This window comes from Meriones unguiculatus, chromosome 19 (assembly GCF_030254825.1).
Source record: "Meriones unguiculatus strain TT.TT164.6M chromosome 19, Bangor_MerUng_6.1, whole genome shotgun sequence".
In the NCBI taxonomy this organism is placed as follows: domain Eukaryota; kingdom Metazoa; phylum Chordata; class Mammalia; order Rodentia; family Muridae; genus Meriones; species Meriones unguiculatus.
In genome coordinates, this window is record NC_083366.1 from 40,343,118 (window position 1) to 40,369,545 (window position 26,428).

The 26,428-nt window shown below is 45.7% G+C and overlaps 7 non-coding genes across 7 annotated transcripts; 1 reads left to right on the plus strand and 6 right to left on the minus strand.

Moving 5' to 3' along the window:
* Nucleotides 1-2,340: 2,340 nt before the first annotated feature.
* Nucleotides 2,341-2,413, minus strand: Trnam-cau (transfer RNA methionine (anticodon CAU)). Its single transcript has one exon. It is a non-coding gene; the product is annotated as a tRNA-Met (tRNA).
* A 5,234-nt stretch (nt 2,414-7,647) lies between these two features.
* On the plus strand, nt 7,648-7,721 carry Trnai-aau (transfer RNA isoleucine (anticodon AAU)). The gene has a single exon. It is a non-coding gene; the product is annotated as a tRNA-Ile (tRNA).
* An 8,504-nt stretch (nt 7,722-16,225) lies between these two features.
* Nucleotides 16,226-16,298, minus strand: Trnaa-agc (transfer RNA alanine (anticodon AGC)). The gene has a single exon. It is a non-coding gene; the product is annotated as a tRNA-Ala (tRNA).
* Nucleotides 16,299-16,515: 217 nt separating this feature from the next.
* Trnav-aac (transfer RNA valine (anticodon AAC)) lies at nt 16,516-16,588 on the minus strand. The gene has a single exon. It is a non-coding gene; the product is annotated as a tRNA-Val (tRNA).
* A 7,109-nt stretch (nt 16,589-23,697) lies between these two features.
* On the minus strand, nt 23,698-23,770 carry Trnav-cac (transfer RNA valine (anticodon CAC)). The gene has a single exon. It is a non-coding gene; the product is annotated as a tRNA-Val (tRNA).
* Nucleotides 23,771-24,358: 588 nt separating this feature from the next.
* Trnaa-agc (transfer RNA alanine (anticodon AGC)) lies at nt 24,359-24,431 on the minus strand. Its single transcript has one exon. It is a non-coding gene; the product is annotated as a tRNA-Ala (tRNA).
* Nucleotides 24,432-24,647: 216 nt separating this feature from the next.
* Nucleotides 24,648-24,720, minus strand: Trnav-aac (transfer RNA valine (anticodon AAC)). Its single transcript has one exon. It is a non-coding gene; the product is annotated as a tRNA-Val (tRNA).
* Between the last annotated feature and the right edge of the window lie 1,708 nt (nt 24,721-26,428).

Sequence of the window (26,428 nt, forward strand, 5' to 3'; positions counted from 1 at the left end):
GTCCCCCTATGCTTGACAACACAGTCTGAAATGCCTACAGTGCTGCTGATGTCATGCACTTTCTCTCTCTCTCTGTTTCTGTGTGTGTGTGCGCGCGCACGTGCGTGTGTTGTCTGTCTCTCTCCCTCCCTCCCCACATCCCTCTGTTGTCCATAATGGACAACAGTAAAGCAACAATAAAAGAGATGTTTAATAAGAAAAACATTTTAAATTGCCAGGTAATCAGTCGACAGTGCTTTGTTCGCCCAAGACAAAAAGAACCTCTCAAAAAAAAAAAAATGTGGAAACTTTGAGAAACAGATGGAAAAAGAAAGCTTCTAAAAAGCAAGAAAACACATTGGATAAGACATTTGGGGTTTTCTTTTTTTTTATTTTTTTTCCAGAGGAAAACTGAATAGAAATTCAATATCGCCAAAAATCTAGGACTCTGGGGGCACACTGTTTTAATTTGTCATTTAGTAAATATGTAGCAGACGCTTGCTCTGAAGCCATGCCTGTGAGGGAAATTCTATCCTCACATTCCTTACAAGAGAGGAGTAGCAGTTCTCAAGACAGATGTGACTGATCTACCTTCTGTGTACTCCAAGGCAATGGCTTAGTTGTTGTTGTTGCTAGGACACATATCTTCAAAGTTCGTGGGTCAAACAATGTGATGAGAGTAATGATGATGATTTTTTTTTTTTTTTTTTTTTTTTGCATCCCACAGTTACATAGATCAAGATGTGAGTCCAAATTTCTCTCAGCAGTAACTGGAGTGTTGGCTGTACCTATTCCATCAGGAGAATACTTATTCTCTGTCCAGCTTCTAGATTTCATCTCTTCCTTCAGTGTAACCATCTTCCACATTTTCAAAGCCAGCAATGTAGGGCCAGTAACTTCTCATATCTCTTTAAATCCCGTGCCATCTAATTACTTTGGATGATATCACAGAGAAGTTCTCCATTCTTACTGACTGATGTGATAATACTGAGCTGATCTGGGGAAATCCAGAAAATCTCTCTGTGCTGACTTGAGTGAGAAATATCTCACTTTAGGCTCAGCTACTTTGAAGCCTTGGTTCCCAGTTGACAGCGCTGTTTGCAGATGTGGTTTGCTTTGCAAGAAGTGTCACAGGGTCAGCTTTGAGACTTCACAGAATCACCCTAGCTCCAGTTCTTGTGGGTGAGGTGTGATTGCTCAGCTTCCTGCTCTTGCAGCCATGCTAGAGGCTTGCCTGCCAGCCTCCCATTATTTTGGCTTCTTAGGCCTCTGAAACCTGAAGCTAAATTAAACTCTCCTCCCAATTTTGACTTTAACATATCTACAAAGTCATGCATGGCAACTCCTCAGTGGTTCCAAGAATCCAAACATGAGGATCTTGGGAAGGGTCTTTACAATGTATAAAAGAGGAAATTATACTTTTCCCATTTTCCTTCTTCCTGGTGTCTTGTTAGAATTCAAAAATTGTGTTTACAAAGAAATCTCCAAAATTTCAAGTCACACTTAGGGAAATGTTACAATACAACCTAAAAAAACGTACAATTCAGGTCAAACGACTGGCTGTACTGTAAGAAAAATCTAACATAGGCCTCAACCTAGGGACATCCGGAAGACAGGAATTGTAACTATTTAAAGGTAGAGATTTAACAGAACACTGTTTTGTCTGCTGTGTTGGAGCTATTCTTCAGCAAGAGATTTTTTTCCTGAAGATGGACTGAGGGTAGGATGGGAACTGGCCCAACAGCACCACACTGGTCGCAGCCTTGTCGTCGCAAACACACACACCCCCGCCCCCACCCCCGCAAGGCGCGGGTATGTTAAATCCCTTATCAGTTTTGATCCTCAGCGTTTTTTCATAACAGATTATCCTGATGTCATTGTGGAAGCATGGCTACTCATTTTATTTCCTCTTGAAAGTTTGAAGAATTCAGAGGGAGGCTTGCAGCTCCTTAAAGATAGACCTTCCCGGGTCTCCTGCAAGTCCCCCGGGCATCATGCCCTCCTTAGGAGGACAGAATCTTGCAGTTCTCCACTCAGATTCCCCTGCCTCCCAGGCCAGCGTTCATATAGCCTGGACACTTATCTACACACAAAGTTCACTCCCGGTCCCTAGGTTAGTACTGAGCACCGGGAAAGGGAGGCTCAGCTCAACGAGTGCCTCAGAGCCGCCAGAGTCGCCTGCGTCCTTCATGGCTCTCATCTTCATAAAGTCTAGGACAGAAGAACATGTGGGTAGGCAGTTCTCAGCTAGTATCCAGAGCTGGAGTTCTAAGAATCGTCTGCAATCCTAATTTATGCATGAATATATATTAGAGCTTCAAGATCGTGTTGAAGGGAAATCATCAGCCAAGCAGCAAAAACTGCCCTCTCTGAGGCTCGAACTCAGGACCTTCAGATTATGAGACTGACGCGCTGCCTACTGCGCTAAGAGGGCAAGACAGTTGAGCATTTGAGTATGTATTACAGGAAGGATTCACTACTTTCTACTTGTCTATCCCATCCCGCCCTGTGTTTTGAAGATCCTCACAGGGTGAAGCAATGGTGTGGAAGGACACGGACAGCCGAGTCTCTGCTCTTCCTTTCCTTTGTTGTGAGTCTCTGTTCCCTCCCCTGTGTCTCCCACTCCTTACCCCTGCACAGCGCCCTGCAGGAACAGCGCCTGTGAACGAATACGCAGAAGAATGAACAGCTCCCATCAGGCCTTGGAAACAGGTCTGAAGGGCAGTCCACGCAAACCTGCAGCTCCAACCTTGTTGTCTTGGATAGTCTCCCCAAAATGTCTCACAATGGTATTACAAGGGGACCCCGTTGTATATTTTGTTTCTTCTTTTCCCTTTCTGTAACCCAAAAATCGATTAATTATCTTGTTGACATTATTTCACTCAACTTATATTTTCCCCATAGCCTGTATATCTCTATTCCTATCTTACTGATAAACCCAGGGCTCGGGAGAACTAGTCACACGCTGGTGATTGACAAAGCCAGACAGGAAACAAATCAGGGCTCAACTTTATTTTTTTTTCTCTAAAATTTTCATATCGGTGTACAATATCTCTTCATCATATCCTCCCAAGCCCTCTTTTCCTGCCTCTGACAACACATCTCTGTCCCAGTTTCATTAGCTCATGCAGGTGACACTTAATGTGTCAACATAGATCCAAGAGACCTCCAGAGCAAAGAAAAATGGCAGCTCCACACTGCCTGACCTAGGGGCACTGATCTCTCCAAGTTGCCTCACTCTCACCCTCCCTTGTCCCCACTTTCTGCTTATCTACTGGGCCTCACACTCTGCCTAAGTCTGTGTAGACATTCAAGTGACATGGGAGTGGAGGAGGTGCAGAGCTCAGAGCTGCACTGGGTTCTACAGCTATTTCTCACGCAAGCAAAGAATGCTGGTTTAAGACTGAAATGTGGCTATTTCTCTGAGCATAGCTAGCCTCAGGGTAGGGGCTCTGTCTAAGATCTGTGGAATGAAGAAATGCTAGCCAGGTAACTTAGAAACCCTTAAGGAAAGTGCAGTTTCAGGAAAGAGTGGACAGAGACAGTGTCTGAAAAACCGCTGTCTAAGAAAGAAGTGTCACTAGTGGGAGGGCATTGTCCTCAAAGTGACTGATGGGAACAGACATTAGCAGGTGACTTCCATGAAACTGAAAGTGACTGAGGGAGGGGGATGGGGCAACAACCTTGAGGACCCTAATTCATGAGTATGCCTGCTAAGAATAGAGAGCATTGTGTAGATGCAGAATTAACGTCATGTAGATGCAGAATTAACATGAGTCAGATTCCACAGTGGAGAAGAGTCAGGTCAATTCATGAGACAGGATGGGAAAGATACAGGTGCTGAGGGCAGGGCCAGGGACATGCAGAAGTTCCTGAAGCCAGCCAGCCTTTATGACGATCCAAGAGCCTGGGCAGCACGCTGGCTGTGCCCTGGACAAGTATGCTAAGTCACATGCTAGTAAGACTCTCACAGTTTCTTTGAACACAGAATGAGGTTATAATTGTCAAACTTCATTATAGAGGTAGTTAAGAGCACACACTTCTCACAAAGAGGAACAGAGATCAGTTCCCAGCCCCCAGTCAGGCAGCTCACAAAGACCTGTAACTCTAGCTCCAAGGAACCCAATGTCCTCTTCTGGCCTCCTTAGATATTTGTATTCATATGCACTCACACACACATAGCATAAATTTACTTTTTAAAACCTGATAAAAAATAAAAATACATTTTTAATGTATTGTGTAATGTGTGCACATTTCAGAGTACAACCTGTCCCTCCTAATCCATCCATTTGGTGGTATAGGTTTTATTATTTTTGTTTTTAGATAGTTTCTCTTTGGCCTGTGACTTTCTGAATAGGCTAGACCAGCTGTACAGGGAGTCCCTGTCTCTGCCTCTCTAGAGTAGGGATTACAAACACAGGCTATCATGCTTGGACTTAAAAAAAAATATTCTCTGTATGAAACTTGGGTTTGTAAGTGAGAGTGTGTCTGCCAAGTGGAGTTACTAGGCTGAATCTCACACTCCCCCTCCCCAGGCTGATTTCCTGATGGTCCTCCTTCTGAATGCCTGGCCCACTCTCAGACAATCCGATAGAAGAGGACTTTTCCTATTCTCCCTGAGCACAGCTTGTGAATGTGAATCAAAGAAAAAGTTGTGACATGCACATTTATTCAATGGGACCTCTTGACTCATTTTCTAATCCATTTCCCACCTTGTAATCATAGGCTGAAGTCTTGTTTTCCCACAGAAATATTAGTTTTTGACTGATGTCCCAAAGAACAGAAATGTCATTTAGACTATTCTCTTCATGTTTGTATCTCTCTCTCTCTGTCTCCGTTTCTCTGTCTATGTCTCTATGTGTGTGTGCGCATGCCTGGGTGTAATTTTTGTTTGCTTTTTTCAACCTAGCAAAAATGATGCAGCCCCACCCCAGGGCACTGTTCTAAAGAAAGGTAAATCCTTTGAAGTGACCAGATTCCAGAGCAGTGGAAGCCTAGATCTGGAGAGGGAAGGACATAAGCAGGAGAATGCTGGCATCCATCCCTTCCCTCTCATTCTAGACCACTGAGTGCTCTGTCCTTTGAGGAATCCCCCGCAGGCTTTAGCTTTCCCAACACTCCTTTATTTACCATTCTGTGTTGCTGGAGTTGAAATGCAGTGCATCACATATGCCAGGTCAGGTGCCCTGCATGCTCGCTCTGTCTTTAACCTGGTGTGTGTGGCTTCTCTGTTTGGGGCTTGAGGTCTGCTAATTGCTCTTTGCAATGTTAAATCACCAGGTAAAGCCCTTTATGTTTCATTCAGAAATGACTGGACTGAAGAACCCAGTCTCCTTAATTTCTTTCATACTGCTCGCTGTGGTAATCCCTGCTACAAACACTGCAGGGGCCCCGGAGTAGTCCAGTCCCTTCTCCCACACCCCGCGGGTACAGCAGGACTTCACTGTCTGGGGTCTGCAGCCCTCAAGTCTCAACCTGGGGTCTCCAGAGTGGCTTGGATTGAGACTCCCAGACAGGAACCGGGAGTCCTGCTTGAGGGTCTGATTTAGCAGGTAATTAAACAGCTCAAGGAGAATTGACCAGGTAGGTATTTTGGACGGTCAACTTACTATGGGTTTGGAGGTAGTCAGACAGAGCTGATTCACGTCATCTGCCACTTAACGGGATGGGAAATTGTGTTTATTCATAACTTCCCAGCCAAAGGACCAGGCTCAACATTTTTGTGGAACTCTGCTCCCATTTCCCAAAGGAACTTATCTTTGTAAAATGTCATGATTAAGCTAGCTGTGCTCAAGAGCCACACCTCGGCAGAGGCTCAGTAGTTCTGAAACGGCGGTGGATAAGAAACCACAACGCAATTCACGGGTTTGATGGAAGAAATTTTGGGGATAACCAGAGAAAGTATCAGCTGCGCGCGCACAGCTCTTCTAACCGTGGAGAGTACCTGGATCGATACCCGGGACAGGGCCGTCAGAGCTCCTGGACCGGCCGGCCGGGACCTTGGCCCCGAGGGTCCTGACAGCCTGATGGTGGGGCAGTTTGCATTCAAAGCGGAGCGCTGGCTGCTGCGGTTGCTGGGAGATGCGCGCCACGCGTCAGGGGTCGCGCTTCTAAGAATTCTCCTTTGTCCGCGGTTGTTGCGGCAGCAGCCGCCAGTGAAGGGACTGGAGCTCTGAGGGTCCCCGATGAACAGGATCAGCCGTGTCTTTTCATCAATAGTTCGCTGAAGAACTAACGACTGGGAAGGGGGAGGTGATGCCCGGCCTTGGCGCCGTCAGTTACAGGAGGTGGCGGGCGACTTGGGAGTCACAGACATTCGGTGTCACCGAAGCTCCTGGTCGCGGCAAGCAGAGGGCAGGCTCAGACGTCAAGATGGGGAGACTTCAGGCCGAACCATCCCAACACTCAGGTAGGAGGGAACTCCAAGCATAGGTCCTGTAAGTGGTCAGCGCCACCTCCGTTCTGGCCAGTGTGTGTCACTTTGGGTTTGTCCCACTTGTCGCCAGGGCTCTGCAGACACCCAGACCCAAAGCGCCCAAGGTAAGCAGTTCCCGGGCGACCTGAAAATACTCATTTCAAAATCTCAAGCTCTCGACTCCTCTGGGGCTTCCTTAAAGGCGGACGGAATGGACCCGGGAGGCCACGCTGGAATTCACACACCGACAGGACAGCCCACTCCCTCCTTTGGGGATGTCCCCGCTGAAACGGCCCGGAGTCGCCGCGAAGCGCAGGAACACCCCAGACTTCTGGAGCATCCACCGGGCCGGGGCGGACGGCGAGTCCCCGCTCACGCTGAGCGGAGTTCGGCATCGCTCCGACGTAAGACAAGCGCGGACGCGCCGAGAGCTCTGTGACGGGCAAGGACTCTCCGGTCCCGGACTCCGTCGTCGGCAGAGGCTCTGCGGACCGGCGACAGCACCGCCGGCCGCCAACAGCGCAGCTTTCCCGGCAGCTCAGACACCAAACATCTCATCCCCCAACGTCCACGGCCTTGAATTTAGACGGGGCTCCTGGTAACAGCCTCCTGACCCAAGGCTGGGGCTCCAGCACTCGGGGACCCTGCCAGGGCCATTCCAGAGCTGGTTGGCATTTCAGCCCCGGCCTCCGGAGGGCCAGGAAGGCGTGCCTGCCGCTTTTTTCTTCCAGGAAGGAAAGACTGTCCGTTTCTTTTCAGATTCCAGAAGAGAATCCCGGTCCGGAATCCCCGCGGAGGATGCTCCAGCAGCGCGATACAGCCGGAATCTGGCCGAGGCCTGCCTCCCACTGACTTAACCAAATGTTTGTGGCGAACGGAGTACGAAACCGAGCAAAATAGGGAAGACTTCAAATGGTCGTTAGTGGGTAACAGAAGAACTGCGCGGCAGAACTCGGTCGCCGCTAGTAGGCGGCTTGGAGTTTGTGCGTCCTCTGACCGGGTGGGCTAGGCAGGGCCGGTATGTCTGGGGCCCATAAGCCGCAGTCAACACACTGCAGCATGACCTTTGTCGCTCACGCACAAGGTTTTCTTTCTGGTCAGAGAAACTTTCTACTTAGAACAAAGCGAGGTTCGTACCTTTTTCCAGGTTGAAGAAAAATTTTTAAATTTCGAAGAGAAAAAAAAAATCTTTCTGTATTATGAATTGCATTTTGACCTATCTGGTGTGGGTGATAGGATATTTATTTTCAACTGGCCGGTTAGCTCAGTTGGTTAGAGCGTGGTGCTAATAACGCCAAGGTCGCGGGTTCGATCCCCGTACGGGCCAGATGGCAAAGCCTGCTTTTTATAAACGGGCCTGTCATAAAAATATTAAAAAGAGACAGACGTGCCTACACCTTCAAAGTATCCCATCTCGTTGGGGTTTTGTTTTGTGGTTTAGGGTCCTGAAAGCACAGATGGAGTAGAGAACCAGAAGGAATCCCATCTGGAAGTGTGGGAAACAACACTGAAAACCTGGGCCTGTCTCCATGACACAGTTTCTGTAGCGCCCCTCCTCCCCAGCCACACTGACTCCACCAGCTGACTTCCTCCAAAGCTGTGCGCATTAGAAGGCTGGTGAATGCTCCTGGAAGAAACCCAGTCCTGGCCTCTCATTGCCTCTTCACTTCTGTTTCCTGCCTTCTGCTCACTGGAGACACTGAACTGGAGAATGCCGGCTTCAGAGCCCCAAGCTGTCCCCAGTGTCCAGCTGCCTTAAGATGATCACATCGGTATTACTTAACCTGCTATCACAAATAATAAGCCACAGACACCTGTTAGATTTTAGAATTGCCTTATTTACCTTGGGTCTGGCAGATATTTCACCTATGCTGCCTGCATCACCTCACCATCCATCTCCCCGACCCCATCCAATGTCATTCACCATAATCCTCATCATCTGGTCCACTGTCCATCCATGATCCCATGGCACTTGCTTGTACTCTTCTTCTGGGTCTTTTCACACCATCATTGGAGTCCTTCCTCCCAGCCCATCTGGTTTCTTTTCCAACCTAACCCATCCTCCTTCCTCTCTTCTTGTCTGTCTGTCTCCTGTGATTCTCCTGAACCCAAAGCCACACCTACCTCATTCTGCCCTGCCCAGGTACAGGCTGTTTAATCAACCAATCTGATGTAATGACTTAGGCAGGTTTATACAACAAGGACAGGTTTACACAGATCTTGAGGGCTGGCATCAGAACAACCACCAACAAAAAAAGGAAAACATTTCAAGACATGAAAGTAGAAATAAAATCACTTAAAAAACCTAAACTGAGCTGAAACTGGAAATAAAACACATAGGATGTCAATCAAAAACCTCAGAAGTAAGCCTCATCAATAGGTTATAAGACATTCAAGAGAAAATTTGAAGATGAGGTAGAATAAATGGATAGCTCAGTCAAAGAAAATGTTAAATCTAAAAACATCCAGTTACGAAACATCCAGAAAAATCCAATCAAAGACATACAAATTTTTTAGACAAAATCATACAAGAAAATTTTTCTAATCTAAAGCAGGAGGTACCTGTCCAATTAGAAGAAGAACACAGAACACCAAACAGACAGGACCAGGAAAGAAATTTCCCATAACACATAATATTCAAAACACTAAATATATAAAGCAAAGACATAATATTAAAAGTTGCAAGGAAAAAATATCAGTCTTACAAAGGCATGCCTATTAGAATAATACCTAACTTTTTTTTATCGAGGCAAAAGTTTTTAATCACAAGTTGACTAAGTTTTAAAAAAAATGATATAGTTGAACAAAAAAAATACCTTGTGTTTAAAGGCTTCCCACTTTTTAAAATATTAATTACAGTTTATTCGCTTTGTATCCCAGCTGTAGCCCCTCCCTCATTGCCTCTCAACCCCACCCTCCCTCCATCTTCTCCTCCCATGCCTCTCTCCAAGTACACTGATAGGGGAGGTCCTCCTCCCCTTCTATCTGACCCTAGCTGATCAGGTCTCATCAGGACTGGCCATGTTGTCCTCCTCTGTGGCCTGGCAAGGCTGTTCCCCCTTCAGGGGGAGGTGGCCAAAGAACCAGTCACAGAGTTCATGTCAGAGACAGTCCCTGTTCCCCTTACTAGGGTACCCACTTGGATACTGAGCTGCCATGGACTACATCTGAGCAGGGGTTCTAGGTAATATCCATGAATGGTCCTTGGTTGGAGTATCAGTCTCAGAAAAAAAAAACCTGTACCCAGATATATTATTTCTGTTGCTCTCCTCATGGAGCTCGTGTCCTCTCCAGGTCTTACTATCTCCCCCTTCTTTCATAAGATTCTCTGCACTCTGCCCAAAGTTTAGTTATGAGTCTTAGCATCTGCTTTGATACACTGCTGGGTAGAGTCTTTAAGAGGCCCGTTTCCTGTTTTCTCCTTCTTCCAATGTCTATCCTGCTTGTCTTTTTGAGTGAGGATTGATTGTCCTACCTAGGGTCTTCCTTCTTGCTTGTTTTCTTTAGGTGTACAGATTTGTGTAGGTTTATCCTATATTTTATGTCTAGTATCCACCTGACTTCTTAATGGACACTCTGAAAGCCTTTAGGTCTGGACAGATGTTCCTCAATCTCAGAGACACTGCAGATGCCAGCCCAGCCTACAATTCACAGCAAAACTGTAAGTCACAATCAACCAGGAAAGAAAAGCATGCCACAATGAAACCAAATTTAAATAATTTCTATATCCAATCCAGTTTTACAGAAAACATTACAAGGAAAACTTCAGTCTGAGGAGATTAGCTACATCCAAAAAAAAAGACAAAGAAAAATATTCCCAGAACACTAAATCAAAAGAGGAAAAAAAACTCACACTACCATAAGAAAATAACAGAAATCAATACACACATTGATAACAGAATAACATATTAGATTGGAAAACAAAATCCATCTTTCAACTGAATCTAAGAAATAAATCTCATCATCAAGGATAGACATCACATCAGGGCAAAAGGATGGCAAAGGGTATTTATTCAAAGGAAATGGACTCAAGAAGCAGGCAGGTGTAGTTATTTTAATATCAGACAAAATAGACTTCTAATCAAAACTGATCACAGGAGATAGAGATACTACATGTTCTTTAAAGGAAAAAATCACCAAGAGAATATTGCAATTATAAGCAGTTATGCACCAAACTCAAGAGTACTCAAGTTCATAAGAGAAATACCAGTGCAGCCACAATCATATATTTATCCTCACACAGTGACAGGGGTGACGTCCATTCCCTACTTTCCTCCATGACAGGTCATCAAGACAAAAACTAAACAGAGAAACGCTGCAGGTGAATCACATCATAAGCCATGTGGACCTCACAGACATCTACAGAACTAAACACTAAACACTAAGGAATACACTTTCTTTTCAGCAGCTCATGGGATTTGCTCCAAAATTGGCCACATACTAGGACACAAAACAAGTCTCGATAGGTATAAGAAAATTGACATAATGCTCTGCCTCCTATCTGGCCACTGTGGATTAAAGCTGGATGATAACAGGAGCAGAAAGTCTACAAACTCATGTAAACTGAGCAATTCACTACTGAATAAGCAGATCACCACAGAATTAAAGAAATAAATTCTTTAAAAAGTGAATTAAGGGCTGGAGAGATGGCTCAGGGGTTAAGAGCACTGGCTGCCCTTCCACAGATCCAAAGTTCAATTCCTAGCAACCACATGGTGACTCCTAACCATCAATAATGAGACCTAGTGGCCTCTTCTGACATGCAAACAGAACACTGTATATATAATAAATAAATAGATCTTTTTTTAAAAAAAAGTAAATTAAAATAAAAACATACCATACCCACACCCATTGTACACAAGGAAGGTGGTGCGAAGAGACAAGTTCATAGATGAGAATAGTTCTACCTCAAAAAAAAAAAAAAAGGAAGAAAAAAAGAAAGAAAAGAAGAAAAAGAAAAATCTAAAACTGGCATTTTAATCCCAGAACTTGAGAGGCAGATTGAGGTAGAGAGCTTTGTAAGTTTGAGGACAGCCTTGTGGCCTACATAGTGAATTCCAGAATAGTCAGGACTATATAGAGAGACCCTGTCTCAAACAAATAAACAAGCTAATAAGATCCAACCATACCACTCAGGGACATACACTCAGACAAATCTACATCCTAAGACAGAGATACTAGCTCATTCATATCCTTTGCTGCTTTATCTATAATATCTCAAAATTAGAAACAGCATAGATTTCCATTAACAGATGAACGATTAATGAAATTGTGGTACATTTATACAGTGGAATATTATTTAGCCATTAAGAGAAATGATATTCTGAAATTTGCAGCTCAGTGGTGTGCTACAATCTGAATAACCACAGAGGGTTATGTAAAAGAATATAGCATAGGAGAAGATCTCTGGAGGAAGGGAAAATAGAAGATAGTGTATGGAGGAACAAAAAGAAAACGAGAACAGACAGAGTAGAAGGACTCTGTTCAGTGGAAGAGAAGGGTGAAGGAGGGAATATGGAGAGGGACAGCTAAGAGTAAAGGCCATTTGAACAAGCATAGGGAAACCTACTGCAAAAGCTTCCTAAAAACGGACATATGTGGAAGGAATCTAAATGCAGCCACCAATAATAATGAGACAACGCCCTAAGTAGACCTCTAAGCACACCAAGTGAACCCTCCAGGGTCGGGAATGGGTTGCTTCTTGTTGAAACACTGGCCTAAGAGACTCCATGGAAACCTCCAAACATCTCAGGCTGTTGCCAAGACTACCAGTTACTCCCACAATCCGATTGTTAAGCCGTATTGCTGAAGATAATTGCTTTTGTCAATGAACATGAAGAAGTCAAGGTGGTTTTGAGAAGGAGCTATGTTCCTCCTCAGATACACAAATCACAGCCTTGGGGAAAGCCTCAGTTGGTCAGCCCAGCTCTCAACATTCCTGATTTTTTTTTTAAACTTTTGAAATATTGTAAGCCAGGTGTGGTGGGGCACATGTGTAATCACAGCACTTGGAGAGGCAGAGGCAGGTTTATCTCTCTGAGTTCAAGGCCAGCCTCTACTACAGAACGAGTCCAGGACAGCCAAGGCTACACGGAGAAACCCTGTCTTGAAAAACCAAAAATTAAAAAAAAAATAAAATAAAAACAGAAAGAAAGGAAATATTACAACTCTAAGACTGTTGCACAATGGATATTGCAAGAATCCATTTGTTAAAGAAGTAAATGACTGAATGACTTCACACCCCTCTTCATGTCTTAACTGCAGCCAGGCATCTTCAGGTTGAGAAAGCATCTGCCTTGCATCCTCCATCACATGATAGGAAGTTCAATTATTTACTTGTGGCGTATAGTGTAGGCTAAATATCCTCACTACCCATCTCACCAAGCACTTGGAAGTGGTTTCAATGTGATCAGTGACCATCAGCAGTTATTTTGTTTTTCAGATATGACTTGAAATTCTCTCCAGTCCTTCCTTGTCACCCCCTGTCAAACCACCACACAAGCAACGAATAGATCCTGGGTAGAAAAGGAGCCCCTCCTTGTCCTCTCTGAGGCTGGACCTCAGGCCTTCTGGCAGGAGATTGACAGACCTGCAGCTGCACCGAGACAGCCTCTCCCATCAGCAACTTCACATTAGAAATGTTGAGTCCTAGTCTCCAAGCACTCTGCACCTACCTGTAGCTTTTAAAGAACATAGCCTTACTTGGAAATTGCACCATATCAGCTAGTGCTGCATCTGAAGCATTTCCATCCAGAACAATGGAGTCCACTTCCCTCTGGGATTCATCTAAACAAGATGAATCTGAGCTCTGATTCTCCCTCTCTGAATCGCCCTCTGAGCTGAGGGAAAAGGAACCATTACAACCTCCCTTTGTCACTCTTTTTCAGATTGTGTTTCATTGGACTGACACTCTCTTTCCTCAGAAGTCTTTCCTTCATGCTCGTTTTTGAAGAAAATAAAATACAGGAGGTTCTTCATTCATTAACTTAATGAATGAGCAGGAAAATAGTCCTCAAGTCTTTCTCTTGAGTTAATTCTATTCTGTTATACTATTCTGTATCCTCTGCTTCCATCTGTGTCTACCTGTTATGGTTATTCTTAGTTGTCACTGTCACTGTATCTGGAATTAACTAAAACCCAAAAATTGGCTGGCAAAATGGAGAGATTTTGTTTAGTTACATCACTTGAAGTAGACTTCTGGTCTGAGTCTTTGAGGTGGGAAAACACCTTTAATCCGGATCTTTTGAGGTGGGAAGAAAAACCTCTAATGCGGGCCCCTCCTGCTGCCTGTGGCCCTCTAGAGAGGATATGGAAGAGGAAGGTTATTGCTCTTTTCCTGCTTGCTCTTGCGTCACTAGCAATTCTATTGCTTCACTGGCATCAGAGCCTACCATCAGAGATTCTGGCATATACTGCAGACCAGCTGAGACACTCAGACTCGTGGATTCAACTACAAGATTCTTGGATGTTCCATTCATAGGCAGCTATGGTTGGATTGGCTGGACGGCAGTCTGCAAGTCATTCTAATATCTGCTTTCTCTCTGCTTATATGGATTCATTCTATAAGTTCTGTTATTCCGGAGAATCCTGACTAATAGACTACCCAAGTGGAGACATTCCCCCTATAAGCCACAAAATATCCTGTGGTTTCTAGTTTTATATGCCTTTAACTACTCTAAAAGATTTTTTTGAGTTTATTACACATAGTCCAGTTGAATTTGGCAGCAAAAGGACTTGTGCACACTTGTCCTTTCCAGATGCAATAGACGTTCAGATAAATTGAATATTTTTCACTGGTAAATTGAGTATTTTTCACAGGGTCTCAGAGATGGGAAATGGCAGAGCCTGAATTGGAAAGCAGAGGTTGGGTATCAAATAACGTGTTCTTCCCCTGCCCCAACTCACCTGTCACTGCCTGGTCCACAGTAACTCTCCCACTGACAGGCCAAATACCGAATCTCCCAATTTAGACTGGGTTTCTAATAATAGTATCTCCTGCCCCGCAGCCGGGGCTCTGTCACTCTGGGGCTCTGCCAGGGCAGCGCCAGGCCAGGTCGGCATTCAGCCCCAGGCTCCAGGAGGAATTCTCCTGCAGAGAAAGAGCAACTGGGTATCTTCTTGCTACTACAGCTTCTGGAAGCAAGAGAGCAAACTGCCTGTTCAGCTCCAGACCCAACACCGGCAGTCCCTTCTCTGGACAGGGTTGTGTGTGTTCCAGCATTTCACCCAGCAGAGAAGCCTACGGCTGAGCCCTGTGTCCAGACGCTGCTGTCTTCTTACTTGTAGAGGTTGGAAGATTCCTCTCCTGGGAAAATGAGAGGCAGACGTGAAACTGAACCTAAACCGGGAGTCTGTCCCACTCCCTACCCCAGCCTCTACCTCCCCGTAGCCTCAGCATTTATTCTCCTCATCCTCACCCAGCTGAAGCCTAAAGAATACTTTTTTTTTTTTTTGGTTCCCTTTTCAGGACCTTGGATTTGGCCCTCAGCGTAGAGGCACTACTACCTAGTATGAATCTTCTACTGATGGGCCAGGCAAGGCTTCCACACTGCTTCATTCTTCCAGGAAAAAGAAAAGAAAAACAAAGAAAAAGAACAAACAAAGAAAGAAGTATCCAAGATCTGGCTTTAGATTCCAGGGCATAAGAAGGCTGGTCTGGAGTCCGGATGGCCCACAGGGAAAGACCAGGACTTATGGGTCCACAGGGATCTGCCCTTTTTCAGATTGTCAATGTCAGGGAGTGGATTTCCAGTCAGAGTCGCCAGGCCGGACTTTTTAATCTCTTATGAAGATGCAGCCATAAAAGAGGAATGTTTCCGCTCGGTTTCGAACAGAAAACCTCTCGCGTGTGAGGCGAGCGTGATAATCACTACACTACGGAAACGATACGGAAAGATGCTCTTTGGGCTTTTTCTTCTCTCTATAAAGCAAGATGCATCCTGCCTCCTTTCTAGAGTGGCGCGCAAAAGCCACAGGTCCGCATCAACGGGGAGACTGTCCAAAAACGTACCCAAGCCAGAAAGCAAAACCGCAGCGGAGCGGCGAGGCTCCGGCGTGGCAGGGAAGGAGAAGACGTGGGCCCTGGACGGCGCGGCCGTGGAGAGCCCGCGAAGGGGGAGCACCGGGGCAGGAATCCACGCTCCGGGGCCCCGCGGAGCACCGCAGGGGAGTCCCAGCGTGTGGAACTCAGGACGGCGGAGGCGGGAGGAGGCCGATCGCCCGGACACTCGAGGGGAACGCTGCGGACGCTGGAGCTTTGGAGAGAACCGGGAGGGAGGTCCACGCGCTCCCAGAACCGCGCGAAGGAATGACTGTTCCCGCAGACCCGAAAGCGCAAGTTGGAGACTTGGCGCAGGTTGAGAGGGGGGCGCGTCCCGCCCAGGCCAGGGGAGGCCGGTCCGGGCGAGGCCGTCGGCGGCCGCGCGGGGCGGTGCGCAGCTCCCGGGAGGCGCAGAGCAAACCAAGACGGATTCCGGAGAGGCGGGGGGGGGGGGGGGGGAGGGGGCGGGGGGGAAGGCGCAGCTCGGCGCTGTCTAGAGGAAAACCCCAGGGCGGGTTGCACAAAAGAGGGTCCGACCCAGTGTCCGGCAGGTCAAAAGACAAGTGCGGACGCCTAGAACATTTGTTAAATTCACCGAATAAATGAGTGGTGCGTGCTTTGGGCGTGAGGAACGGGCAAGTGACTGTTAAAAGGGGAACTGAAGTTTGTGTTTAGAGTGTGACGGGAAGACAGTGTGTGTAATCCTGTCAGTTTTGAGTCTTTGATGTAGTGTAATTGTTTACAAGAGCAGTGGAAGCTGTCAGGCTGTGTCTGGAAGGCGACATAATAATTGGAGGATGTGGGCATCGATCCCACTACCTCTCGCATGCTAAGCGAGCGCTCTACCATTTGAGCTAATCCCCCGGTGGGCGTGTGGATTTCTTGTACTTCATTTGCAGGCCAGTGAGTCCACTGTCCGTCACGCAGTTCTGGGATCCGGGTAGGGTTCAAGAAAGCATGGGAGTCACAGGCAAAAGGGTAAGTCGAGATTCCTGTCTCTTAACTGGTCAAGGGTGGAGGGAGTGAGCGGAGAGCTGAAAAACACATGGGAAAGCGAAGAAAAACAAAGGAACCAAATTGATGTTTCCGCCCGGTTTCGAACCGGGGACCTCTTGCGTGTTAGGCAAGCGTGATGACCACTACACTACGGAAACTCACCCATGAGTGATCACTTTCCTAGTTTCTACATATATATTCCTACATATAAACCTCCTTAGCTAAGGGGTTGACGGCGGCATTCTTTGTATATATATCACAGAGAAATGCTGCTAAGTCAAATGGACCTAGCGCACATCTACAGAACATTCCAACTAAGCACTAAAGAATACACTTTCTTCTCAGCAGCTCATGGAAACGTGCTCAAGAATTGGCCACATGCTAGGACACAAAGCAAGTCTTGACAGATGTAAGAGAATTGAAATAACGCTCCGCTTCCTACCTGACCCCCGAGGATTAAACCTGGATATCAACTCAACGGAAAGTGTACAAACTCCTGTTAACTGGACAATTCACTACTGGATAGAGAACAGGTCAAGACAGAAATCAAGATATAAATTAAATACTTTTAAAACTGAATGAAGATAAGAACAACATGCATACATCTATTGGACATAAGGAAGGTGATGCTAAGAGGCAAGTTCATAGCACTAAGTGTCTCTCTCTACACATTTATATATTGCTATATGCTCACCACTATATATTTAAATATGAGATAAATATCTACTTATATACTGATATAAGGGATTTCATAATAGCAACTTAGTAATACACCTGAAAGCTCTAGAACAACAAGAAGGCATGACAACCCCAAAGAGAAGACAGCTAGAAATCATCAAATTCCAGGATGAAATCGATGAAATAGGAACAAGCAAACATACATACAAAAATAATACAAAGACTTAATAAAATGAGCTTGTTCTTTGAGAGAACATCAGCAAGACTGAAAAACTTTTAGCAAAATTAAAGAAAAAAAGAGAAGTGACCCTTATTAATAGAAGAGAAATGAAAAGAACATTGAAAAAGACACTAAAGGAATTCAGAGACTCATGAGGACATACTTTGAAAAGCTATCGTCCACCAAATGGGAAAGCCTACAGGAAATGGATGAAAATCCTGATATGTGTCACCTATCAAATTTAAGCCAAAGTCAAACAAGCAATTTAAACATACCCATAACCTTTAGTAAAATAGAAGTCTCCCTGCACCCCAAAAAGCAAGGGGTGGCCAGATGGATTCAATGCAGAATTCTTCATTCTTCATGCAGAAGAATGAACAAAACTCCTCAAATTGTTTTAAAAAAAAATAGCAACTGAAGGAACATGTCTGAATTCTAAGCACAAAGCTACTATTATTCCTGTAAAACTTTGCAAAGACCCAACAAAAACTGTATAGACCAATAGCATTTATGGACACAGACAAAAAATTCTTAATGAAATATTCAGGAACATATAAAAAAGGATATCTATCATGATCAAATTGATTTCACCCCAGAAATGTAGTGGTGGTACAATATGTAAATCAATAACCATAATCTACCACATAAGCAGATTGAAAGACAAGAAACATCATCATCTCATTAGATGCAGAAAATGCAACACCCTTTCATGATAAAAGTCCTGGAGAGACTAGGGATGAAAAAGACATACCTCAATATAATGCAATTTACAGCAAGCTCACAGCCAAATATCTACAGAAACAGATATTTGAAGCATTTCCACTAATATCAGGAACAAGACAAGAATGTTACTCTTTCCATATCTGTTCAATATGGTATTTGAAGTCCTATTGGGAACATAAAGAAAACTGAAGGAGATCAAGTGGATGCAAAGTGTCTTATTTGTAGATGACATTATTGTTTTTTTGTTTTTAAATCGTATTTTTTAATTTTTTAAAATTAATTACAGTTTATTCACTTTGAATCCTTCCTATAGCTCCTTCCCTTCTCCCCTCCCAACCCCACCCTCCTTCCCCCTTCTCCACCCATGTCCCTCCCCAAGTCCACTGATTGGGGAGGCCCTCCTCTCCTTCCTTCTGATCCTAGTCTATCAGGTCTCATCAGGAGTGGCTGCATTGTCTTCCTCTGTGACCTGTTAAGGCTGCTCCCCCCTCAGGAGGAGGTGATACAAAAGCAGGCCAATCAGTTCATATCAGAGACAGTCCCTGTTCCCATTACTATGGAACCCACTTGGACACTGAACTGCCATGGGCTACATCTGTGCAGGGGTTCTAGGTTATCTCCATGAATGGTCCTTGGTTGGAGTATCAGTCTCAGAAAAGACACCTGGTGCCCAGATTTTTTGGTTCTGTTGTTCTCCTTGTGGAGCTCCTGTCCTCTCCAGGTCTTACTATCTCCCCCTTCTTTCATAAGATTCCCTGCACTATGCCCAAAGTTTGACTATAAGTCTCAGCCTTTGCTCTGATACCCTGCAGGGTAGTTTTTCAGAGGCCCTCTGTGGTAGGCTCCTTTCCTGTTCCCTGTTCTCTCCCTCTTCTGATGTCCATCCCCTTTGCCTTTCTGAATGGGGATTGAGCAACTTAGCCAGAGTCCTCCTTCTTGATTAGTTTCTGTAGGTGTACAGATTTTAGTATGTTTATCCTGTATCATATGTCTACTATCCACTTATGAGTGAGTATATACCCTGTGTGGATGACATTATTTTATACATTAAAAAAAAACCCTAAGCATTTCATCAGGAGGCATCTATAGCTGATAAAAAAGTTTCAGCAAATTTTTAGAAGACAAAATTATCACACAAAAGCCAGAAAGAAACCAGGAAAACAATACCTTTCACAATATTCTCAAAAAATTTCTGGGATAACTCTATCCAAGGAAGTGAAAGATGTGCAAATAAAAAAATTTAAGACACTGAAAAAAGAAATTGAAGAAGTCAGAAGATGGAATGATCTCTCATGCTCATGGGTTTACAAGATTAATATTGTGAAAATGGGCATTTTCTCAAAAGCAATTTACAGATCCAATGCAATCCCCATGAAAGTTCCAGCACAGTTTTTCATAGAAATTGAAAAAAAATACTTTCAAGTTCATATGGAAATACAAAAACCCAGCTAAAATAATCCTGAATGATAAAAACAACTGCTAAAGTATCACCATCCCTGATTTCAAGGTGTATTATGGAGCCATGGCAATAAAACAGCATGGTTTCCACATAAAACTGGACATGTTGATCAGTGGAATCCAACTGAAGACTCGCACGTAAGTTCACAAACCTATAGACAACTGACTGTTGAGGAAGAAGCCAAAAATACAAACTGGAGAAAAGGCAGCATCCCCAGCCAACAGTGCTTGTCAAACAGGACAGGTGCATATACAAGAATAAAAATAGATCCACATCTACCATCCTGCACAAAACTCAACTCCGAGTGGATCAATGATGTCAACATAAGACTAGATATTCCAAACCTGATAGAAGACAAAGCAGGAAAAACAGGTGAATTAATTGATCTGGGAAAGGACTTTCTGAATGGGTCACTGACAGTACAGGCTCTAGGATTAATAAAATGGAACCTCATGAAGCTTAAAGCCTCTATACAGCACAAGACACCATCATGTGGACAAACTAGCAAGGTGTATAATGGGGGAAGTTCTTTACCAATTATACATCTAACAGTGGGTTAGTATATACAATATGCAAGGAACTAAATAAAACAAAACAAAAACTGGACCTTAAGAAAGCAAATAACTCTATTATTTGTTTATCTTTTAATTTGCCTTTGCTTTCAAATAACCCTATTTTAAAATGACATATATAACCAAACAGTTATCAAAGGATGAAATACAAATGGCTGTGAAGCAGAAATGCTCAACATCTTCAGCCATCAGGGACATGAAAATCAAACTACTTTGAGATTTCTTCTTACCTCTGTCAGAATGGCCAAGATCAATTAGAGCACATGCTGGAGAGGCTGTGGGGAAAAGGAGACATTGCTAGTAGTAAAACGTGGCAGGCACTATGGAAACTGGCGTGGTGGTTCCTCAGTAAGCTGGGACTTGATCTACTTAAAATCCAGCTAAGAGTGGCATTGTGGTGCATGCCTTAAATCCTAGACCTTGGGAGGCATAGGCAGGACAAGCTCAGTGAGTTTGAGGGCATGCACTGTGGTCTACATAGTGAGTTCCAGGACAGTCAAGGCTATGCACAGAGACGCTGCCTCAAGCAAGCAACAAACACAAACGAGCTAATGAGATCCATCTGCACAGCTCTGAGGCAGACACCCAAAGGACTCTACATCCAACTACAGAGCTACGGCTCATTCATGTTCATTGTTGCTGTATTTATAATATTCAGAAATTAGAAACAGCCTAGATGCCCATTAACTGACAAATGAATAATGAAAATGTGGTGCATTTATACACTGGAATATTACTCAGCTGTTATGAAAATTGCATCTAAGTGGATGGAGCTAGAAAAAAAATAATTCAGAGTGAGGTAATCCAGATGCAAATGACTAATATATTATGTTCTCTCTTATATGCGGCTGTTGCTTTTAAGCTTTTGGTATGTGCACTAAAATCTGAAAAACCACAGAGGTTTAGTACCCGGTAAAGAACTGGGGTACAGGAGAGGATATCTCAAGGAAAGGGAGATAGAATACAGTTGCTATAGAGGGACAAAGAGAAAGCTGGAATAGGATGAAATAGTTGGAGGGAAGAAAAGGGTAAGAAGGGAATATGGGGAGGGACATCTCAGGACTTGTCCACAACTGCCCCTTTCTGAGGCAACAAAGGCTCGGGTAAACTGAATATTTTTCACAAGGTCTCAGAGTGAAGAAGTGGCAAGCCCTGAATTGAAATGCAGACACTGAGCATCAAATAATGAGTTCTTCCTCTGCCCCAGCTCACCCGTCATCGACTGGTGTCTGTAATAACTCACTCGCCAACACTCCAAATATCTAATCTCTCAACCTTTACAGACACAAATTTAGACTGGGCTCTTGCTAATAGTCTCTGGCTGGGACTCTGTTGCTCTGGGACTCTGCCAGGGCAGTTCCAGACCAGTTTAGCATTTGGGCCCAGGCTGCAGGAGGACATTCTTCTGCAGAGAAAGAGCAACTGAGGATGTTCTTGCTTTCACAGCTTCTGGAGGCAAGAGATCAAATTGTTCTGCTCCAGATCCTGTGTCAGCAGGCCCTTCTGTGGACTGGGCTATGTATGTGTTCCAGCACTTCACCAGACACAGAAGTGTGCAAATGAGCTCAGTGTCCACACACTGCCATTTCTTCCTCACCTGAGGAGCCAAAGTGCAGAAGCAAATCTGCAAACTGTGTCTCTGAACCCAAACCTGGGTTTCTTCCCTTTCTCCTCCCCACCTGTAGCCTAAGGGTGACTGTCCTTGGCCCCCTGTTCCAGGTCCTGGTACCTGGTCCTCAGCTCTGAGGCACTGCTCGTGGGGCTATTCTATTGACAGCCCAGGCAAGGTGGCCCATTGCTTCATTCTTCCAGAAAGAAACAATTGTCCAATATCAAATTCCTTCCTTCCTTCCTTCCTTTCTTCCTTCCTTCCTTCCTTCCTTCCTTTCTTTGCATTAGTGTTTTGCCGGCATGTCTGTCTGTCTGTGTGACCGTGTTGGATTCTCTGGAACTGGAGTTACAGACAGGTGTGAAGCTGCCGTGTATGTGCTGGAAATTGAACCTGGCTCCTGTGGAAGTGCAGCTTGTGCTCTTAACCGCTGAGGGATATCAAATTCCAGATTCAGGAACTGAAGAAAACTAGTCCGGATGTAGGGTAGTTCATTGGGAAAAGTCCCAAGTTAGATAGTCTAACCAAGACATATGAGGCTCAGTAGGAACTCAGCAGCCAGAGTGTTCTTGGTGGGTTCGGCGGTTGTTTTTCAGATTAGGAAAACTGGGTGTGTGCGTTTCTAGTTAGAGCCACAGGTAGGAGGGAGGATAACCCCCGGGTTTTCCTCACCTCCTTCTGAAAATGGGTACATGAAACATTAGAGTTTCTGTCCGGAGGACATGTAGAGTGAGGAAAGTGTGATGACCTTTACATCACAGGAACACCTTACAGTAACCTCACACCTTCTGTTATTTCACAATCCAAGACACTGTATCCTTGCCAAGGTGCCATCAAGAACTTACATATCTAGGTTAACGGGGGAAAAGGGGAAACAACCAAAGGAAGCAATCAAACCACGAATAAGCGCCGTGCACGAGAGGTGAGCTAACGACACAGGGGAGGAATAAGGAACAAATAAAGGCGCAGCCAGACTCAAAAGTCACAAAGCGTCTGGGGATGGGTTGTCCCACTGCTACTTCCATGCCAGTCGCGTGCTCTACCTCAGCTGACCCCTCAGTGCCCTGGACCTTCGGATCCCTTTTATCTGCAGTGCGCCTACCCCAGGACCGCATGACTGTCAATTCCCAAAGCGCAGAGCCGAGCACTCACAGGCAATCTGCCCAGAAGCTGTTCAGGCTTGTAGAACCTATGTCATCTCTCCAAGATGGTGATTCTCAACCTGTGGGTGGGGGAAATGAGCGACCGTTTCTCGGGGTTCACCTAAGACAACTAGAAAACATTCTTACAGTAAGATTCATAACAATAGGAAACTCACAGGCATGAATTAGCAATGAAAATAGGTTTATGGTTGTGGGTCACAAGAGGAACCGTATTAAAGAGTCTCAGCATTAGGAAGGTTGAGAACCACTGCTCTAAGAGAAAACGAAAAACGTTGAGAGGGCAGTGCTCATGGGAAAACGCGGAAAGTCAACAGAGTCCTGGTAGGTGGGACGCTGTGGCCTCCTTTGCTTGTTCTTGGGAAGAGAATGGGCCACGTGCTTCTTTAGGTCAAGAAAGACGGTGAAAGGCCCTCGCGGGCTGGACCACGGCAAACAGGTCAGACCATGGCCTAGAGGTTTTGTCTATTGCCCTCTACCCCACCTCCCTCCCCCTTGCTAAACCGTTAGATTACATTCCTAAAGCCAGCAAGGTCTATTCCCGTATTTGGCCACTGACTCATTCCAGAGACTGAACGTCAAGATCCAACATCAAGATTGAAGACCTAATAATTAAACTACCCAATCATAACTTTATCTCCTCTTTTATCCTCTTAAAAACAACACTTGCAAAGCTATTTTTGCTATGGCTTCTGTCCGTTTTCACATGCAGCCACCTTGTCTCTTTGTGTTTGGGTAGGTGCCTAATCTGGGGTCCAGAAGGGAGCACCCGATAGAGCATGGGTCCCTTTAGAGGGGTGTGATTCTGTTGAAAAGTATGAGAAGTTCAAAAGCATCCGCCAACGTTGTTCCCGCCCGGTTTCGAACCGGGGACCTCTCGCGTGTGAGGCGAGCGTGATAACCACTACACTACGGAAACACCCTGCGGGAACAGTTCGGTCATTTTACAATGTCCAGGAAGGACATCGCGTCCTGGCGGCCCGGAGTCCCGAGGAGCCGAGTGGACGGAACCTCAGGAACCGCCGCCAGAGCCGAGCGGGAAACCGTGCGGAGAGGCGAGAGCCTGTGGCGGCCTGCGGCGGGCGGGAGCGAGCTCCCGCGAGGGGACGGTCCCCGTCGGGGCAGGGAAGGGCTGTGCGGGCGGCGCTGGCGGGGGCGGGGCGGGCCGCGGGCGGCTCCGCCGAGCACAGAGCGACCCACAGAGTCAGGACCGCGCGGTGAGCAGAGACGGACGGGGAGGGAGGATCCCGAGAGGCGGGCGGAGAGCTCACGGCTCCGCGAGGGTTAAGCGCGGTTGTGGGATCAGGGCGCGTCGGATCGCGTCTGCCGAGGGAGGGAGCGAGTAAAGGAGACAAAAACAGTTAATGGATGCCCAGGGGCCTGCGTGCAGGGTGCGGGGGGAAAAGCCTGACTGTGTGCTCAACACTGAAGCTTGTGTGACAGGGAGAAGGCGCGTGAGGGTAATCTCGAGTCCTCGACCTATCGGAGTCGAAGGCGACATAATAATTGGAGGATGTGGGCATCGATCCCACTACCTCTCGCATGCTAAGCGAGCGCTCTACCATTTGAGCTAATCCCCCGACGGGGGTCCAAATTTCTTGTACTTCCTTTGCAGGCCAGTGAGTCCACTGTCCGTCACGCAGTTCTGGGCTCCGGGTAGGGTTCAAGAAAGCATGGGAGTCACAGGCAAAAGGGTAAGTCGAGGTTCCTGTCTCCTAATGGTCAAGGGTGGAGGGAGTGAGCGGAGAGCTGGAAAACACGTGGGAAAGGGAAGGAAAAGAAAAGAACTGAGCCGCTGTTTCCGCCCGGTTTCGAACCGGGGACCTCTTGCGTGTTAGGCAAGCGTGATGACCACTACACTACGGAAACACATCTATGTTATGATAATTTCCTAATTTCTACAGATAGTCAAAACCTGCTTAGTAAGTGGTTTGACGATAGCATTCTTTGTATATTTACATACTAAGGAGTAGCTAAGTCAAATAACTATTCCCCTCCGTGTCCCGACCCGCGGGACTTCAACGGGTTCCTAAAGAGGGGGGGTGGAAAGAATGAGGGAGAATAAGAGACGCAAGGAATGAAGCCAAGTCTGTTTGTCTGATCAAAGCCTGGTTTATTAGAAATTTTTACCCAACTTCTATAGGGAGAAGGCAGAAAAGGGGGAAGGTTAATTTACTGCTGCTGGAGATAGGAAGAGTGCTTTCATGGCTTGAATGTTGTACCTGCAAGATACCGTAAGGATGTTTTCTTAAGATATCTCACGGATGCTCTAAAACTAACAGACAGATGTCCTCACAAGTCTATCACCCATGACTTAGGGTCCTAGGTAATTCTTTCACCAAATAGCTTTGTCTCCACTAAATAGCTTTGGCTCACTATTTGACTTTGGCTTCAGTAAATAGCTTTGGCTCCCGGCATCTCCTCCCTTCCTAAACAATTTAAGAGGCTAGCAGATAGGTTTTGAACATGAGGTTTTTTGCAGATGGTGGGCATTAACCAGAGGGGGGAAGTAGTGACCTGATCCTCCCAATTCTTTTTGCAGCCTTTTTGGGTGCCTTTTTGGGGAGGAGAGGAAGACCCCATCAACACCTGAGGGCATCCCCAGCAGGTTGTGGTTAGGGGTAATCAGACACCAACCTCTATGCAATCAGGTTTGCTTCTCAGGGGACTCAGAAGCAGGCAATTGGGCCCTCCCCTTGCAATGTCAGCTTGTACCCCATTACAGGTACCCAGGAAAGCACTTATCTGAGTTTCATGCTGTTCTCATGAGAGCCAAACACAAGCAGTCAAGACCCATGTGATGGACTATCAGCAGTTTTCCTTGGGCTCAACTAAGCCTCTGTCAGCCAAATCAAGTCTGTGATAATAAACTTCTATGGGTTTAGATGCCAGGGAGTCAATTTGCTGTTTTACAAAGCCAGTAAGTCTTTTAATGGCCCATGGGCCGAAAGATATGAGGAGAAGGAAACCCACCAAGGGTCCCACGATTGAAGGAAAGAGGGTGGTGAGCCAGGGAGAGGTTGAAAACCAATTATGAAACCAACTTTCCTCTTGTTCTCTCTGTCTCTTTCTCTCTCCTAAACCTTCCCTAACCTTAGCCATGCTGTCCCTTACAATCCCAGTATAATCTGTGTAAAAGCAGCACTCTTCCTTAATGGCAGCGCAGAGTCCCCCTTGCTGGAGGAAAAGCAAGTCTAGCCCTCTTCGATTTTGTAGGACAACTTCAGACAGTGAGACGAGGGATTTCTCCAAGTTGGTGATGCCAATCTCCAATCTCTCAACATCCTTGTCAATTGTCCGGTGACGGTCAGAGTAATGCTTATTGGAGAGAATGAGAGAGGTTATACCCGTCCCAGCACCCACAGCTCCGAGGCCGAGGAGGACAGTTAGTGTAACAGCTGTTCTGGCCTCTCTTTTTTTGTTCTAAGCAATGCATGGTCATTAACGGGGTCCCAAAACCGGGCAAAATCTTCCCCAGAATAATAAGTCAGGCAGAGAATTAATTGGACAAGGACACAGAAGGTAGTAAGATTGCTTTTGAGGTGAGGGGTGTATATACAGGGAGTAAGGCCCTCAC